Genomic DNA, 17,668 nt, shown 5'->3' with positions numbered 1-17,668 from the left:
GATGTCAAATACGTTTTCCTTGAGGGCGCTAAGGGGACTCCTTCCTGAGACCCAGTTTGGAACATGAATCGGGGGCGGGAGTGGGGTGAGGAGCGTAGGACAAACAACGTCGGCAGGGGTCAGCAATGGACTACAGAGAAAAGGCTGATGTTGTATCCATGAGCACTGTCCTGCCTGGAGGGGCAGTGAGCTATGGACTTGAGCCACTGGCGGTGAGCGGCAGCCTGAAGAACTCAGGTTTTGAGGCGAGAAGCAAGACTCTCAGCACTGCAAGGTGCCACTTTCCCGACCAGCAGTCTCCAAAAATCTTAAACCGAGTGATGATGGCTCAACTGTGTGAGAAATCACAGGGTTCGAGAGGCGCTCGGGTCCCACAACAGCTGGGGGCCGTCTTACTGTGGTTCTTTGGAGCGACTGAGGGTCGAGGGCACCTTTCTACCCTCAAGCCGAGATCGGTTTTAATGGTTAAAACATTTCCTCTGCTTCTCTTGGGTCCCACCTCTCTACTTACCTTTGTTTTTTTCTGTACAGCGAAGACACATCGACTCTGATTTGCCATCCTGATCCTCCCAACTATATACATGTGCCACTGTGGGTTAATGTTTCTTCCAGTGCTTTATAGACGGCCCCTGACAAGGAGTGCTATGTCGATCGGGAGAGGCCCAATGTAATATAGCTATAATATACTTGCCACATTCTTAGGATGTGAAATGCAGTGGCTAGTGTCCTACAAGAGAGCCATGTCCACCTGGGGCGACTACAGCCCTCGTAGCATTGTTCTCCAATGGGATAGCGGGATTCGATGAGCAGCTAGCACATGAGGAATTCACAAGGCGGTTCGAGGCTGCCTTCCTCCTTAAGGTGGATCTTGTAAATCTAAAACGTGATTGCTTTTTCAGTGTTGGGGTGGCTGCAATAATTTTGGGGTAAGCTCCCTTTGATGTCCGAGCGCTAACTTCTGCACTCTCTTTCTGGCTCCTTATACCAACCACCTAAACAACCAAGGGCAATTCTCATCGCATCCCCGAGTTTCCCCACGAAGGGTTGTTGGGCTCCGGCACGTGCCCACCTCTCAAATGCTGCCACTGCTGCTGAGACAAATGCTTCTTTAACTACAGTCTCTGCGGCAGGGCATGGGGTGGGGGATGGCGGGGAAGGTACAGCATTCCTGTTCTGCCCAGAGAAATGGAATCGTGGAGAATGAAAGGGACGAGGTTCTCCTCTCGTCCAGCAAATCTGTACCCAGTTCATGATGGACTTGAGGACGCCCAGTTTGGGGGTGGTTACTTTTAAGGGTCTCCACTGTATTGTGGCACTTCCTGATGCCGATTTTCCATCTTTTGTCCCATTGAAAATAATTCGTGCGAGGGGTTGTGTCAACTTGTGAAGTGTTTAGCACATGGGCCTGAGGCCATGGTCCACAGACCCCTCCGTGCCTAAGGTCTCCTGGTACCTTGTGTGCGCTCATTAAAAAAATAATAAAAACGATTGTAAACAAACCTTTAAGCACTGAGGCTAGAGATTCTTTTCCGAGTCTGAGTTCTTCTGGGTTCCCACGTTGATAGGATCAGCTGGGCGGAGCATCAGGAATCCTTTCCTTTCACTTTGTTTTGCAGACGGGGATCTTGGGAGGCTAAATGACGTGTCCCGGGTGACACGTAGTCCTAGAAGCAGGTTGCGAGGCTTACAATGATGCTCTCTCTATAACTCGGGACTTATTCCTCACCGATGTCCTACTACGGCGCCCCCCACAGGGTCTTTGGATAATGAGACAATGTGACCTGCTCTTACCTTCCACTTCCCTCTTTTCCCTTAGATTGCCAAATTTAAAAATGGCAACAGCCGCCCGGCCGGCATGGCTCAGTGGTTGAGCGAGCACTGACCTATGAGCCAGGAGGTCACCGTTCGATCCCCGGTCAGGGCACATGCCCGGGTTGTGGGCTTGATCCATATTGGGGGGCATGCAGGAGGGAGCCGATCGATGAGTCTCTTTCATCATTGATGTTTCTCTATCTCTCCCTTTCCCCTCCTCTCTCTGAAATCAATAATAATAATAAAAAAAAGATATTTTTAAAAAATGACAACAGCCAATACAACAATAGCCATCTGGTGTGAATGAATCATATATATATATATACTGAGTGGCCAGATTATTATGATCTCTGAACGCATAATAATCTGACCACACTGTGTGCGTGTGTAGTATATATATATATACTAGAGGCCCGGTGCACGAAATTCGTGCACGGAGGGGGGTTGTCCCACAGCCCAGCCTGTACCCTCTCCAATCTGGGACCCCTCAAGGGATGTCCAACTGCCCGTTTAGGCACGATCCCTGGGATCGGGCCTAAACGGGCAGTCGGACATCCCTCTCACAATCCAGGACTGCTGGCTCCCAACTGCTTGCCTGCCTGCCTTCCTGATTGCCCCTAACCGCTTCTGCCTGCCAGCCTGATCACCCCCTAACCACTCTGCTGCCAGCCTGTTTGCCCCCAACTTCCCTCCTCTGCCGGCCTAGTTACCCCTAACTGCCCTCTCCTGCAGGGTTGATCACCTCCAACTGCCCTCCCTTGCAGGCCTGGTCCCTCTCAACTGCCCTCCCTTGCAGGCCAGGTGCCTCCCAACTGCCCTCTCCTGCTGGCCATCTTGTGGTGGCCATCTTGTGTCCACATGGGGGCAGGATCTTTGACCACATGGGGGCAGGATCTTTGACCACATGGGGGCAGCTATATTATGTGTTGCAGTGATGATCAATCTGCATAGCACTCTTTTATTAGATAGGATAGAGGCCTGGTACAGGGGTGGGGGCCAGCTGGTTTGCCCTGAAGGGTGTCCCTGATCAGGGTGGGGTTCCCTTGGGGCGTGGGGTGGCCTGAGTGAGGGGCCTGTGGTGGTTTGCAGGCGGGCCATGCCCCCTGGCAATGCAAGCGGAGGCCCTGGTATTTGGAATTTATTTTCCTTCTACAATTGAAACTTTGTAGCCTGGAGCGGAGCCAAGCCTGGGGCTCCCTCCAAGGCCCGAAGCCATTTGTGTTGGGGTTATAATTGAAACTTTGTAGCCTTAAGCGGGTGGGCCCGGCCAGGGTGTGTGGAAAGCTTTGCTTCCCCTGTTGCTGGCGGCAACCCTGGCCTGCTCTCTCAAGCTCCATTCTGCCGCCATTTGTTTGAATTTGTTTACCTTCTATAATTGAAACTTTGTAGCTTGAGTGGAGGCTTAGACCTGCAAAGGCTGGCAGAAAGCTTGGCTTCCTCTGTTACCTAGGAAACCTTGCTCTCTGTGGCTATAGCCATCTTGGTTTGGGTTAATTTGCATACTCGCTCTGATTGGATGGTGGGTGTGGCTTGTGGGTGTGTCGGAGGTATGGTCAATTTGTATATTTGTCTATTATTAGATAGGATATATATAATATATAATATATATATAGATATAGCCCAGTGCATGAATTCATGCACGGGTGGGGTCCGGCCAGCCTGGCCTGGGGGAGGGGACATGGGCGGTTGGCCGGACTTCCTGCTGGTCGAACTCCTGGTCGAGGGGACAATTTGCATATCAGCCTTTTATTATATAGGATATACACTGAGTGACCAGATTATTATGCATTCAGAGATCATCATAATCTGGCCACTCAGTGTATATATTTAGTGTGTTTCAGAGTTTTAGTAATTAGTTTATGTGTGCCGTGAGATGAGCAAGGTTGAAAAGTGCTGCCCTAGTTAAATGGTGAGGAGCAATGAACATGTCACATTCAAAATACTTCATCACTGGATTGATCTGAATGCTGACCCAACAGTGCAGCCACAGCTCTGGGAGAGGGTCTTGGAGGCCCTGCTTTGCTGAGCACGATGGGTTAGGCTATTGGATGGTGGAGAGCACTGGGGATTGGGGGGAGGGTCCTGGTTGAGTGGTGGTGGGGGGGTATTCAGGGACTTCAGAGTAGGGGCTTTTTGCTAATTGATATGGAAGCACTTCAGTGTTTTAACAGGTATGGAGGTGCCAGTGTGAACTGGCTGAATCGACACCGTAGGAGAAGGACTTGTCAACCCCAGTGCAGCATCCTGGGCTAATAGTGGTTTCTGAGGACTTAAGAAGGCTGCGGAGACATCCTTCATTGAAAAACTTGAGGTCGGATTTAGATTCGGCCAGGTATGCATTTTGCTTTATATACACTAGAGGGCAGCAGCTACCTTGGAAATGTGGACACAGGCCTGTACTCCAGGGCTGGTTAGCCGGCTCTTGCAGTTTCAGTCAAGGGAGATGAGGCAGCTTTTGCAAAAACACCGGAGTGTTTTCTCTCTATTCTTTAGGATGTGGAGATGATTCCCAAGGATTTGTTGGAGGGCCCAGGGCATCCTTCAACCTATTGTCACAAGCTTGGGCCTGAAATAGGGAGACTTTCCTAATCTTTGTCTAGATTCAGCAAATATTTATTAAATGCGCAGGTGGAAACGCCTGGCACACCGTAGCAGACGGCTGGCATTTGACCCATGCTTATCTAACCGGTTCCTCACCACTTACTGGTACTGTTGCTGGGTAATTGCATATAGGCACAACACTCTGGGTGTGCCCTGGGGATTTGTGAAGATGAAGTGTTATAAACAAGGATGCAGAAATGAGTGGTGGTTGCATATTCACTCACAAGGTGTCTGTGCAAAAATTGAACTTTTCCACATATGGGAGGTGGCTGCTGACATTAACCATATTTAAACACACTGTCCTAGCCCAGCAGGCGTGGCTCAGTGGTTGAGCATCGACCTGTGAACCAGGAGGTCACAGTTAGATTCCCAGTCAGGGCACGTGCCCAGGTGGCGGGCTCAATCCCCAGTAGGGAGCCTGCAGGAGGCAGCTGATCCATGATACTCTCTCATCATTAATGTTTCTCTCTCCCTTCCTCTCTCAAATCAATAAAAATCTATTTAAAAAAGTTATTAGACATAGTGACAAAAAACACAACATGTGGAGGTTCATATAATTTTGGTATTTATTTTAAGCTCCTTTTCAGGATATAAATGGTTTGTGGAGTTTGAGTGAATTATGGATTGTGGGTAAAGTGTGGTGTGTGTATGTGTGTGTGTGTGCGCGTACGCAAGCACATGCACACGTGTGTGCATACAGCGCTTGGCGGGGTGGTGGTGAGTAGCACAGTGAGGCTTCACGGTTACCATGACTACATCATGAAACTCCCCTGACAACTTGAACCGTATACAGCCAAGAAGGGGGTTTGAAAAATGATACCAATGAAAATAGAGGGGGTTACTCATTCCCTAACTGGGAAACAGTATTTCCTTAAATATTACGACCATCTGGGCACATTCTCTTTAAAGATTCTGTACTCCAGATGCATTTTTGTCAAACAAAGCAGATTTATCTTTAGTTACACAAGATTCGAGGAGCAGTGACTGACTGTCACAATTCTACGGGAACCTGGGAATTGGCTGTACAGGGGTGTTTGGTTTAGCTGGCACTGTGGGGGTCTCCGTGGCCACATAAGAAAAAAAACCTCTTCCTTGGAACTGCCAGGTTGAACTTGGGAGGACAGGCTGAGCAGCATGAAGATTCTCATTGTCCCCCTTTAATCTGTGCCAGCCACAGCTTTTCTGGGTCTGCCCAGGCTCCCAAGGATGCCACAGCTTTGGGGAGAGATAACCCAAGGAAGGATCATGAGCAGGAATCACTTGATTTGGGGCCTCAGTTTCTACATCTATAAATGATGAGGTTTGGAGGTCTTTTGCTTTTTAATTTACATCTTCATTAATTGCCAATGCTAGAGGAGGTCAGTTGATTGGACACTTTCAGCAGGACATGGTGAGGTACTCTGCTGATCCACTCACCAGTGAAACTGGTGAATATTATTTTTTTGTTGTTGATTTAAGAGAGAGAAGGGGGGAAGGAAGGAGGGAAGAAGGGAGGGAGGGAGGGAGAGAGAGAGAGAGAGAGAGAGAGAGGGTAGGGAAGGGTGGGGGTAAAGGGGGAGATCAACCAAAGGACTTATGTGCAGGCATATGAGCCGAACCAGCGGTTAAGGACAACAGGGGGGTGAGGGCATGTGTGGGGAGGGGGTGATGGGAATGGGGGGAAGAGGACAAATATGTGATACCTTAATCAATAAAGAAATTAAAAAAAAAAACGAATGAGAGAGAATCACCGATTGGCTGCCTCCTGCACATACACCACTGGGAACCAAGCCCACAACCTGGGCATGTGCCCTGACTAGGAATCGAACCATGACCTCCTGGTTCATAGGTTGATGCTCAACCACTGAGTTGCACCATCTGGGCGAGGTAAACTATTTCATGGGGCAGTTTAAGGCCTCCTGGCTGAGCATCAGTTACCTGGGCTGGTGTCCTGTGGGTATCAGAGCATTGCCACCTGCTGAGGGATGGCAGGGAGTATCTCAGGGCATAAAGCTCTTGAGTGTAAATCCTCTCTTCTCTGAGAAGACAAGCAAGCATCCTAGAAAGGCAATAAAGTGCTCCATGTTATATTAGTGTTTCATCTGCAGGTTTCATCCAGAGCAATGACACACAGCATCCAGGTCCAGGTCCTGCCTCCCTCCCACCCCCCCCAAGTTTATTCTGTGGTCTAAAATGTTTCAGCCATATCGAGGACTGAATGTGTGGCTTTATAAATGTGATGAAGAAGCCATATAGACTCATTTGCTAAATAAATGTACTTATTTTTATTGTTTTTTAAAAAATAAATCTTTAATGAATGCATGGGCTATACACCCGGCTCCAGCGATGTGTCTGGAAATACAGGGCAGTGACCTTGCAGGCAGGCCAGAGCACCCGGATAGAGCTCTCGCCCACCCTAAGGAGGTGGAGGGACGCAAACCACAGAGGTCACCAGCCCCTCTAACCCTGGAGGGTCTCGCTGACTCCCCAGTCTCCTCTGTGCAGTCTGTCTCTCTGGTGTGTTGCACCCGAAAGTGACCCTGTAGAAGCGACCTCCACGTGGCTCTGTGCTCCAGGTGGTGGTGGTGGGAGCCGCGTGGAGCCCAACATGCGCTCTGGATGCCTCGACAGGAGCCTGATGGGAGGAGCAGAGCATGCGCTCTGGGCGCCTGGGCAAGCGCCTGAGAGGAGGAGCCGAGCATGCGCTCTGGGGCGCACAGCCAGCCACAGGAGCTGAGCATGCGCTCTGGGCGCCTGGGCACGAGCCTGACAGGAGGGCTCTCGTCCGCGAGGCCGCGGCTGTGGTGACGCCTGTGGTTCCGCCTGCTCCCTGTGCTCCGAGGCCCGAGGCTCCAGGCCGTGTGGCGGGGACAGCTGAGGGGACCCTGCAGGTAGGCCGCGGCCCAGGAGAGGGCGGCCGCCATGGAGGCGGAGGGGCCGGGCCGCTTCCCGCAGCTCCGGGGCGCCCGGGGCCCAGCTTCTCTGTGGTCTCTTCCCTCGTTTGTGGTCGGAGCCTCACTCCACGCTGCTGTCTCTCGGGGTGACGGCTCCCTGTGCTCGCGGGGACTTGGTTCTGCTCAGCATCCTCCTCTCCTCCCTCCCCGCCCCCCCCCCCCGCCATCTTGGACCCCCCTCATGTGTTGAACTGAAAAGCAGTGAGTGAACCGCACTTGGAATTGGTGCGTAAGGAGGAAGTGGCTCTCCTTGGACCGGAAGCAGCAGGTGGCGCCTGTCACCTGGGCGGGGTTGGTCCAATGAGACTGGGTCCCTGACTAGACTCCAGGGGCCCATGTCAGACCGTGCAGTGGTGGCGAACCTATGACACGCGTGTCACCACTGACACGCGTAGCCACTTCCGATGACACGCGGCCGCATGCCGAGGAAGAAACATTTGCGACTAGAGTCTTGGAGTTAGTTTTTTCCTCAAAGTGACACACTACCCAAGTTATGCTCAGTTTTTTGGCGAAGTTTGAAACACCAAGCTCAAAAGGTTGCCCATCACTGGTAGGGGCTCGGTTCGGGCAGGGAAAAGGGGCTTCTTTTGTTTAGGGCTGTTTCATAAATACTTTAAAAATACGTTTTATTAATTTCAGAGAGAGGAAGGGAGAGGGGGAGATAGAAACATCAAATGATGAGAGAGAATCATAGATCAGCTGCCTCCTGCACGCCCCCTACTGGGGATCTAGCTGGCAACCTCGGTATGTGCCCTGACCCAGAATGGAACCGTGACCTCCTGGTTCATAGGTCGAAGGTTGACCTCCTGGGTCATAGGTTGACGCTCAACCACTGTGCCACACAGGCCTGGCTGGAGTCTTAACTTTTTTTTTTTTTTTTTTTTTTTGCTTTATGATCTACCTTTTATTAAAACAAGTTCGCTTTTCAAAGGGAGGCATCTTTCTAGTTTCACATTTTCCTTTCTCAAACAGGAGCTTATATGGAGTCTTAACTTTTAAGGCAGGATGGATGAGCTAAGCAAGAGAACTCATAGGGTGAACGAATGAAAAAAAGTAACTCGAACCTCCTATATGCACGGTAGGGCCAAAGTAGATTTACAGTTGTTTGTATGGAAAATCGTATTTAATAAGTAATAATGACATAAGGATAAATTGTGTCTCCTGTACTCATACTGTAAACCTCCCTTTTCCCCACCCTGTGTTGGTATCTTACAGTGTACACACCACCCCCTGTTCTAGCCACTTAAATACTTTATCAGGTGGTTCACATGGAGATGAGATATTTTCCCCTAACTCATTGTGATAAGTGAGTGCATATTCTAGGGGGTCTTTAAATGAAAGGCAAGTGCCCACTCTGAATCTCTCATGGTCTCCCTTCTCCCTCTCTATTCTTTTTTAAAAATAAATAAAAAGATTTTTATTTTTTTTTAGAGAGGAAGGGAGAGGAAGAGAGATAGAAACATCAATGGTGAGAGAGAATCATGGATCGGCTGCCTCCTGCACACCCCACATTGGGGATGGAGCCCACAACCAGGCATGTGCCCTGACCACGAATCAAACCGTGATCTCCAGGTTCTTAGATGGACACTCAACCGCTGGCCACGGCGGCTGGTCTCCCTTTCTATTCTAATGCTTTCCTGAGACAGACCACCTCTCTTGTTACTCTATGTGGAATTTTGCACTTTCTCATCCTACAAAAGCCAGTTAAAAGAATCAATTAAAGTCAATTTTGTGAAAGCTGTGGTCCAACAGAGGGGGATTAAATGAACAATGGACGCTGAAAGGCTAATATTGTCCGATAAGACTCATTTACAGGCCACGGACTGACAGCAAGAGCAAGGTCCCAGCCTGAGGCCTTGTTGGGCCAACGCTCCACTGCTCCTGCATTTTCTTTTTCTTTTTTAAATATATTTAATTGATTTTTTACAGAGAGGAAGGGAGAGGGATAGAGAGTTAGAAACATCAATGAGAGAGAAACATCGATCAGCTGCCTCCTGCACACCCCCTACTGGGGATGTGCCCGCAACCAAGGTACATGCCCTTCACCGGAATCGAACTTGGGACCCTTCAGTCCGCAGGCCGAGGCTCTATCCACTGAGCCACACCAGTCAGGGCAGCTCCTGCGTTTTCTTGAAATGTTCCCTCTGCAGGCTGGTTGAAGTCAAGGCGGGAGATGGAGCATATCAGCCTGAGCAGGTGGGCAGCCCCTTTTTTTCCGTTTGAAAATTGGAGTTTCCCAGCCTCAGTGGCACATGTTGATGTTTCTCTCTCCTCCCTCCCTCTCTCTCCCACTCTAGAAATCAATGAAAAAATGTCCTGGGGTAAAGAAACAAAACAAAACAAAAAAAACCCCCAAAACCTTGGAAGCCAGAAAGCTCAGGAGCTCACAGCTGTGTAATGCCAGGTCCTAGGTTTTCAGAACACACCGTCGTTCCATACTTTCTTTTGCATTATGTCAATACCCACTTCGATTCAGTTTTCTCATTCCCAAGATAGGTATAATGATATTTTTATTCCTACACACAAATAGAAGCTGCTTAGGATAAGATGAACATGAATGAAATAGCCTTGTAATAGATTAAAATGTTGTGGAATACTCAGTGCTGTTATCGTCACCATTGATTTTATCGTAAGATCGGTCCTCCTATATGTTGTTCAGGCTTCAGTCATAAGATTTTCATACTCGGAGGCTCCTTAGAGGTCATTTCTCTCAAGCCCTTATTTTACAGTTGAGGACACTGAGACCCAGGGAGGCTGATGTAACTTGCAGAAGGTCAGATCTCATCATAGAGGTTCTCCAATATCGGGCTTCTCTATGGATGCACATCTAGTGGAGTGGTTCCCTTGAATGCCTGCACAGAATCAAGCTGAGGCTGTTTGTTGTCTGTTTCACATATAATTCCCCCACCTCCCGTATTTGACATCACAAACAAAAGCACAAGGCCAGATGCTTAATTGCTTCTAAATGGAGGCTGTGAAATGGCAAGCAACTTTTTGCCATCTTTTTTGTGGGTCATTGTGTCTTCCCCAAAGTCATTGTATTTTTGTTGTTTGTTAGCTTATTTCCAAACTGGGGATTATAAAAGCTGTCTTTTAAAGCATTGGAAGGACTTATGGCAAACAATAATACAGCATTTCTAGATTCTTCAGGCATTATATGATACCTTAAATTTCCATTTGGCATGCAATTAGATGGCCATAACCGGTATATTTCAAATCAACTTTTATCATAACATAAAACTCTCCATAGAAAGGAAAAGGCTATTTCTGGCCAGATATTTTTTGACAGTCTGCTTTTCTTTCCTTCTTTGATAAGTGGAGTTTATTTTTCTCAGATAAGAAATAGCATTTATGTACGTTGCAGAAAAACTAGAAAATATTTTTAAATGTAGAGAAAAGCAAAAATACCCATAATCTCGTTGACTCAGAAAAATCTCCTTTATTATTTTAGTGCGTTTAATTCCAATTTTAAAACCTTTTTTTATGGGAATAAAAATATACAAACGGATATGTGTAGCTTAAGAAATAAGTGGTGGGAAAGTAAAATCCACTTTCTGGGTTTCTTTTCCATGAAAACCAAGCAGCAAACTGGGTGCTTCTTGCATAGCCTCTGTTCGGCAGGACATGGACAGGAGGGAACATTTCAGAGGAGAAAAAATAGCTTTGCCCTCATCTGAAATGCAGTGTGGCTAGATGAAGAAAGTGAGGTCTTCTAATGGTACACGTACAGCATAGCTGATTAAGCAAGAAGACTCCGGTGACATGAACAACTTTCTATTCTTTAAAGGAACTGGCCCAGGCTCAGAAGGAGGTAGAAAGATTAATTGCCGAGTGACAGGCAGGTTTCAGCACCATATCAAGGTCTGTTAATAGGATCATGGAATGAGAAGTGGGCTTTGAGCTGGTTTAGCTGGAAGACTGTAAGACTGTTCCAATAAGACTCTAATCCCCACTGGATGGAAGCAAGTGACTTCACCGCATAAAACATGCCTATGATTCATGGCACACTTTCTGGCAGAGATCTCAGGCAGCCCTGAGGGCTCGACGGAGCTGCGATTCCACATGAATTGATGATACAAAGGGCACTGTGTTCCAGTGACCTCACACCTAATTGAATGAGGCAGACACACTTAATACACCTGATCATGTTTACTGCATGCATTATTGTCATTTAGCATTGATCAGCCTCAACCAATAGTGTAAAGGGTAAGGGGTCTGGCTCTGAATTCTGATAGACCAAACCTAATGAAAAAAAAGCTCTGACTGTATCATCTTTAAAATGATGACAAAGGCCTGGCTGGTGTGGCTCAGTGGTTGAGCATCAACCTAAGAACCAGGAGGTCAGGGTTCAATTCCCGGTCAGGGCACATGCCCTGGTTGTGGGCTCGATCCCCAGTGTGGGGCATGCAGTAGGCAGCCGATCAAGGATTCTCTTTCATCATTGATGTTTCTCTCTCTCTATCTCTCTCTCCCTCTCCTTTCTTCTCTGAAATCAATAAAAATATATTTAAAAAAGAGAAAATGCACCCTTTCCTTGAACTTTTCTCTTCTCTGCCTCACTTTGTCCATTTCCTCACTTGTGTATTGAAGCATTGCCTTCCGGACTCCTCACTCAGGCTGTTTATGGGAAATTCCCAAATAAGATGCTATGTAAGGTGTAACCACTTGGTGTCATGCAAAAAAAAAAAAAAAAAAAAAAAAAAAAGGAGAAAGAGGAATAAAAGGAAGCAAAGGCAGTGCTGATGATTCATGCATCCCTTGAAATCCCCATCTGAGAGAGAACGAGAAACTAAAGATGGCTTAAGACGGGGCAGTTTCTCTGGAGGAAAAAGGAGAGCCATTTCCCTCTAAGGCTGGCACCTAACACTTCCCCAGCTGAAGTTATTCCACAAATATTGTTTTGTTTGCGCATCTCAGTGGTCCTGTAGAGTAAGTAGAATTACCCCATTTAACAGATGAGGATATAGGATCAGAATGCTTAGCTGTGTCCCCAAACCTGGTGACAGTGCCATCAGATCATTGCTGCCTTTCTCAAGTAGATGTGGAGGTATGAGAGAAGCACTATTAAGAAACTGTAGCCGCATCTAGAGCTAGTCGGAATCTCTAGTACACTGCCCACTAAAAAAGCTTACAAATATTCTTTTGGCTGCTTGGTACGACTAAAAAATACTGGGAGATAGCGTTTCTATCCTGGCCAGCGATGACAAGGTCCTTCCGTTCTCTTGTGTCTCCGATTCTCTCTCAAACTACGCAGTCTGATCAGTGCTGAGTCTCCTGTCTCTACCAAAAGAGTCAGCTGATACAAGAAAATAGATTTGTTTGCAGCATAGCCTCTGCCTGTGGGAGCTGGCTGGTAACATCGCTCTAATTCTTGTAAAATAAAGGTCACAGATCCATCCTCCTCCATAGACGACTGGAAAGACTTACTGCACTTACTGTGCTCAACACAGCACTGGATCCCGGGCAGTAGCTGTTCTCTTCTGTGCTTAGTCATCACTTCTGTCAGTCCACTTTAAACTGGCGGTGGTTGCAAGGACCTCACTAGACTCAAACTTCCAGCTTCTGCCCCAGCTCCAGCTCCAGCGCACACCATTTCTTGTGTATGGCCACTTAATTATTTGTGCATGCTCTTTTTAATTTCATTTTTAATTACAGTTTACATTCAGTATTATTTTGTATTAGTTTCAGGTGTACAGCATAGTGGTAGACAATCATATACTTTACAAAGTGTTCCCCCTGATATTTTCAGTACCCACATGGCACCATACAGAGTTGTTACAATATTATTGACTATATTCCCCATGCTGTACTTTACATCCCTGTGATTATAACTACCAATTTGTACGCACACCTTTTCTAAAGGGTCTGACACCAGGTTTTAGAATGTGAGGCCTGCCCACTTCTTTCTCTTTCTAGAATTCATCTCATGAGTATTGCCTGTTTAAGAGAAACTAGTAAAAATGCAAAGCACTCTTGCCTCGGAAGTACTGTAAATGGAAAATAATAAATAACACCAGGTTGGCCTCCCCAGCCTCCTCACGCCCTCTGTAAAGCCAGATATCTGCTTATTCAGGTCCAACCCTTTCCTGAGAAGCCATGAGAGGTCAGGCCCTGCCCATGTCCCTGGGCCTGTTCGATCTTAGAAGAGAGCCTCCTCCCTGCGATCCTGGGGCAGACAGCGCTTAATTGTTTCTAATGAACACAGAACAGTCAGCCCTGCTCACCCCTGAGATGTGGCCCCCGGGGTTAATCTCCTGTTTCCTGGTTAATCTTTTTTTCCTCCCAGGCTGAATTAAACTTCAATTTTCATTCCGTATTGAGTCTGTCTTTGCTGACAGACCTTTTCTGGCAACCCGAAAAGTCCGCAGCATGTGGTAATGTGAGGGAAGCCATAATGAATCCGTAACTGCTCTGCTGGAATCATTTTCCCGAGCCTTTAAGATGTTGGGGCTGAAATGTCACAAGGGGAGTCACTGAGCTGGTAGGCCAATGGCATAATGACTATAAACTTCGGCCTAACTGTGCTTCAAGCATAGCCTGTTCCTTTTTCTTCTTTTTTAAAATCCTCTCCTGAGGCTATTTTTTTCCATTGGTTTCCAGAGAGAGTGGAAAGGAGGGAGGAGGGGGAGAGAGAAACATGGAAATGAGAGAGAGACACATCAATTGGTTGCCTTCGGCCCATGCCCCTATAGGGCCTGGGGAACCTGCAACCCAGGTGTGTGCCCTTGACCAGACTTGAACCCCGGACCCTTCGGTCCACAGGCTGACATTCTAACCATTGAGCCAAACCAGCCAGGGCAGCCAGTTCCTTTTTCTAAAAAAATTAAATTTATTGGAGTATCAACGCTCTAATCACTGAGCTAAACCAGCCAGGGCCATACATACATTTTTTAAAGAAGGCTAAGTATGCTTATTGTAACAACCAGCGTCTGTGCTTTTGGTTTCCAAGTAATAAGGTCAATACGTCATGAGAGAGGAGGATGGTAGCAGCATTTAAAGAGAGAAGCATGGGATCTGGCCTAAATAAACAGGAGTATATTCAAGTGCTATGACCCCATCATTTCAGGATGCAATATTTCAATGAGGTGCATCTCGGATCGGAACATATTCCTCGGAGGACAGATCAGATACGGAGTCTGTGACAGTCACTCTGCCCAGCCAACCTTATCTCGGGCTTTAGACCTGACTCTACTGTGAGGAAATTGCCTGGGGACAGAATGAAAGCCTGGGGCAGCTGGGTGAAGGCTGTGGGGTGATCAGATTATTGCTGTAACTTCTCTTGATTGATGTCTCACAACAAATTTAGGGAACTACTGAAAAGTGGATTTATGAATCCATTTTGGAAATAGAAGCCTGGAATTCAGAAGAAGAAAGTAGAAGGTGCACATTTCTTGGAGAAACTACTGCTTATAATGGAAACGATATTATTTATTGCTGTATGACAAATGTCCTCAAATCGAAGTGATTTAAATAGCAATAGACATTCATTTTTTAAAAATATGTTTTTACTGATCTTTAGAGAGGAAGGGAGAGGGATAGTGACAGAGAAACATCATCAATCATGCATGCCCCCTATGAGGATCAAGCCAGAAACCCCAGCATGTACCCTGACTGGGAATCAAACCAGTGACCTCTTGGTTCATGGGTGCCAGAAGCCAATTCCAGCATGTCATAATTGCAAGAGTGTCATTGAAAGATTGATGGAACTTGGGGACTCAACAAGGACTGAGTCACATATGTTGTCACCTGTTGGGAATGGCTGAAGGCATTTCCCCAAACCTGAAAAGGATGATTGTTTGCTGCCAAACAGCTCGAGCATCTTAATCTACATGTTATTGCCTCTTGTTGGCCAAACACCTGAACAGCCAAAGGCAATTCCCCATTCTGACAATGGATTCTGTAGACTAACCCTGGCCTTTGATGTATATATCTCCACCTTTCCTTAGGACAAATCCTATCTAATAAAAAAGTAATATGCAAATTAACCATCACTCTGCTATACCCACAAGCCATGCCCACCAGCCAATCAGGAGTGAGTATGCAAATTAACCCCACCAAGATGGCTGCGGCCATGGAGTGAGCAGGAAGCTTGGGTTTCCCTGGCGATGGAGGAAGCCAAGCTTTCTGCCCTCTCTGGCCTGCCTTGGCCTCCGCTCAAGGCCACAAAGTTTCAATTATAGAAGATAAATAAATCCCAGATACCAAGGCCTCCGCTTGGGTCCCAGGGGGGCGTGGCTGGCCTGCAAACCACCACAGGCCCCTCGCCCAGGCCACCCCATGCCCTAAGGGAACCCCCACCCTGACCAGGACACCCTTCAGGGCAAACCAGCCGGCCCCCACCCATGCACAAGGCCTCTATCCTATCTAATAAAAGAGTAATATGCAGATTGACCATCACTCCAACACACAAGATGGCTGCCCCCATGTGGACACAAGATGGCCACCACAAGATGGCCAGCAGGGGAGGGCAGTTGGGAGGGACTAGGCCTGCAAGGGAGGGAAGTTGTGGGTGATCAGGCCAGCAGGGGAGTGCAGTTGGGAAGGACCAGGCCTGCAAGGGAGGGAAGTTGTGGGCGATCAGGCCAGCAGGGGAGGGCAGTTGGGAGGGACCAGGCCTGCAAGGGAGGGAAGTTGGGGGAGATCAAGCCTGCAGGGGGTGTGCCGCAACCCAGGTACATGCCCTTGACCGGAATCGAACCTGGGACCCTTGAGTCTACAGGCTGACGCTCTATCCACTGAGCCAAACTAGCCAGGGCTGTTTCTGTTTCTTGCCATGTGTCCTCACACATGGTGGCTGACTTTGCTCATAGCAAATGATTTATGAGGACAACACAGAAACCACATGTCTTTTGTGACCTAGCCTCATAGGTCACATGTCATTTCCGCAATATCCTATTGGTTATCAAAGTCAGCCTTCTTTAGTGTGGAGGAGGTAATACAAGATGTGAACACTAGTGTATAGGGTTATTGGCAGCTGTCTTTGAGGCTGGATGCCATAACAAAGAAATGATAGCTATTTAGGGACCAGGGGGAAGTGTCCTGGCTGGATTCCTAACTTTCTGTTCAATTGTATGATCTTAGATCATTTGTAACCTCAGTCTTAGCTTCTCACTCTAGTAAAGGAGGAGTTGCAATAGTGCCCTCTTGTGGACATTGTTGTGGACAGCCTTGTGTTGATCCTGACCAGGCTGTGGCTGTCATAGGGTTCTCCATATGGTGTGCCCTTTGAGTGGCAGGAACTAGACGATTATATTCAGAACTCTGTGTGTGTAGACCCCAGGCTACAAACTTTATTATTTCAGATGAGGCAGCCTTGATACTATATTTCCTTTTACAGTTGAGAGGTTACATAACTTGCCCAGAATCAGCCAAGGTGGAGTTAGAGGGTCCAAGTCTTTCGATCCCAGAGAAGACCTTCCCCTGAGAATCTGGAGACAAAGGCCATAATAGCATTGACCTCACAGTTAAGCTAATCAAACTGACATTTAATGAAAGGTAATAGAATACCTCTTGTAGCCCCAGCAAGAGCCACTTGACTAAGCTAATCAGTGATCTAAATGCCTCTCTAAAAAGGATATGTGATCAGAATTCACAGGCAGCAACGGGACATTGGAATGTGGGAAAGAGGTGTAAGCTCCAGGGGGTATTGGAGAAGACTCCTCCCAGTGCACCCCAACTGTGGTATGGAGTTTATGTGGAGATTTTAAAGAATTGACTGTTAAGTTTAAACTTTTAGCATGCATACTGCTTAAAGGGTCAAGTCATTTCCTAAGGCTTATTATGAATCCTAGCATTCTCCTGCCTCCAGTGCCCCGAGCTGTGTTCTTTGTAGATAGTTACTTTAAATTCTTGTAGATATTTCTTTTGCTACTGGCTTTCAAAACTCTAACATGCTTATTCAATTACCTCTCCATTTGGGGGGATTTAAGCATTCTCTAATTTCTCCTTTCACTGCTTTTCTGTAGACAGACACATTATATATCCTCCCCTCTACTCAGTGCTCCCCAAATAATTGGATCATTTTGTTGAGTTAGATCAATTTTCACCCGCTACATTTTTATGACTATCTCTATCTATCTATCCATCTATTATCTATCTATCTATCTATGCTATTCATAGCATAGCCATATATGTGTACTATGATAAATTTTCTGTTCTGGCATAATGTTTATTTTTTCTGGAGTTAATAATTCTTTTCTGAGTTGTATTGTGGTTTTATGTAGCTAAATCATCCTTGACCACTCCCTGTAGTTACATTAAAGCAAACCAAGTATTCTATAAGTTTTATCTGCTTGGAGTTATCTCTTCTAGAAAAAAAAAGA

Source organism: Eptesicus fuscus, chromosome 25 (assembly GCF_027574615.1).
Source record: "Eptesicus fuscus isolate TK198812 chromosome 25, DD_ASM_mEF_20220401, whole genome shotgun sequence".
NCBI classification, from domain to species: Eukaryota; Metazoa; Chordata; class Mammalia; order Chiroptera; family Vespertilionidae; genus Eptesicus; species Eptesicus fuscus.
The sequence above is the reverse complement of the archived record's forward strand: the minus strand, read 5'-3'. Positions refer to the sequence as shown.